This window comes from Meleagris gallopavo, chromosome Z (assembly GCF_000146605.3).
Source record: "Meleagris gallopavo isolate NT-WF06-2002-E0010 breed Aviagen turkey brand Nicholas breeding stock chromosome Z, Turkey_5.1, whole genome shotgun sequence".
In the NCBI taxonomy this organism is placed as follows: Eukaryota; Metazoa; Chordata; class Aves; order Galliformes; family Phasianidae; genus Meleagris; species Meleagris gallopavo.
The window spans coordinates 8,035,209-8,037,647 of record NC_015041.2 but is presented as its reverse complement, the minus strand read 5'-3'; positions in this window follow the sequence as shown (position 1 = coordinate 8,037,647).

The window sequence follows — 2,439 nt, the reverse complement described above, 5'->3', positions numbered from 1 at the left end:
CCCAACTTGGTGTCGTCTGCAACTTACTGAGGGTACACTCAATCCCCTCATCAAGATTGTTAATAAGATGTTAAGTAAAGCAGCCCCAGTACTGAGCCCTGGAGGACACCGCTCGTGACCGGCTGCCAACTGGATTTGAATCCATTGACCACAACTCTTTGGGCATGGCCATCCAGCAGTGTTTCACCCAGCGGAGCGTACACCCATCCAAACTGTGGGCAGCCAGCTTCTCCACGATAATGTTGTGGGGGACAGTGTCAAAGGCCTTACTGAAGTCCAGGTAGATCACATTGACAGCCTTACCTTCATCCACTAGGATTTCAACAGGAACACTTGTTGAAATGTTTCAACAGGAACAGGTCTGAGATGGGTATCAGCACGATGGGTCCGGCCATCCATTTCATTATCTGCTGTAACATGATCACTGCGCTTTCATCAGTGGTTTGGATTCCAGTTCAAACAAAACAGAATATATGGGTCACCCTCGCCAAGATGGGACAAGACACACATTGTCAACTGCGTCACCAGGGAACCTGTTCTCGACATGTTTTGTGGGACAACCCCTAGGCAAATGGCCCATCCCGAGCTCCGTTCTTGGGGTAGCATTCAACACAAGCACAGTAGTTGACAGATGGGATGGATGGGTACCCCATCTGCAACAGAATAATCTTGAACCACAAGAACTGGAATTGTTGGTATCGGTTAAAATGGACTATTGTTTGTACTTTGACTATAGTGGAAAGAATTAATAGTTAGTTCAGTGTGTTAATTCTAGTTTAGCTGCTTATAGGAATGCCTCTGCTTGGTGTAACTACACCACAGTTAGCATTTCAAGATCTAGTAACCATCCGCTTAGTTTGCCAGCAGGTGTTTTTCTCATTTGTGGAGACAGGGCGTGGCCTGCCATCCCCTCTCATATCAACAGAGGTCCCTGCAGTCTGGGGAGATTAACCCTATTAACACCTAATATTTCCATGATTATTCGCCATCAAAAACACTTTAAGTGAACTATACATGCCTGTGAGTCAGACTGCCAGGATGATGTTGAATTTTGGAACCCTGGGCAGATAATAGCAACATCCTTTTTAGCCCCAGGTGTTGCATCAGCTAATGCATTACGCATGCTTAGTAAACTTCAATGCTGTCTGGCCAAGCAAACAAATGCTACTTCCTTGGCACTAGAGTTCCTCCAGTTCCTAGACTGCAACTAGATATAGGCTCGGTACAACATGCTATATTGCAGAATCGTGCTGCTATAGCCTTCTTGCTGTTAGCTCAAGGTCATGGGTGTCAAGATTTTGATGGTATGTGTTGTATGAATCTGTCAGATCATTCGAAATCAATACATAAGAGCATTCAAGATTTACAGAATGGAGTTAAGAAATTACAGGTCTATGACGGATTGGATATATTTGGAGGCCTCTTCGGAGGCCTGGGGGTGTGGATACAAAATTTGCTAAAAATAGGGTTAGTTTGTCCTATTGCTTTTCACTGTATTCTGATTTGTGCTCCTTGCCTATTGCAGTGTATCCAGAAAATGATACAAGATGCTTTAAACCGTGCCTTTTTTATTAATAAAGAAGGGGGAGATGTGGGAGATGGAGAGGTAAGCTCGACCTCTTTGAATGCCGACTTGCTGATAATGAGGCTCTGGGAAAGAGAAAGAAGGATGTAATAAACAGGATGTTTTGGAGCTAAGCATAAGATAAGCTCTTTGTTGTTATGAAGATTTGTTATGAAACCTGCTTGCTTTTTAGCCAATGAATTCGTTAGTGGAAATGTACTGAATACGTGTGTTAGAATATAAAAACCTTGCTTGGGAAAACAAAGTGGAATTCTTCACAAGAGAACCCTGTGTCGTGTTGCTAGCCTGTGACACCATCCCACACCTTATCATGGGCAAGCTCACTATTACCCTCCTCCCGCTTTGAACCTAGTTTAAAGCCCTGCCAATGAGTCCTGCTGGCTTTTCCCCAAGGACCTTCCTCCCCCTTCGACAAAGGTGAAACCAATCTGGTGCCTGTAAGCTTGGTGCCATGTAGGCCATTCCATTGTCAAAAAAAACAAAGTTTTGGCAGTGACACCAGACACAAAGCTAAATGTTTATAGATTGAACCTTTCAGTTTCTTTCAGTGTCCTTACCCAAGTACAGGAAGCGGAGAATCATAGAATCATAGAATCACCAAGGTTGGAAAAGATCTACAAGATGATCCAGTCCAACTGTATGCCTATCACCGATAGTTCTCACTAAACTATGTCCCTCAACACGTCTAAATGTTCCTTGAACACCTCCAGGGTTGGTGACTGCACCACCTCCCTGGGCAGCCCATTCCAGTGCCTGACCACTCTTCTGGAGAAGTTGACTTGTGCTGTCGATTCCTTCAGCATCCCCATGGAGTCCACCCTTTTGGTGACAGCAATGAGACACATCCTGCTGCT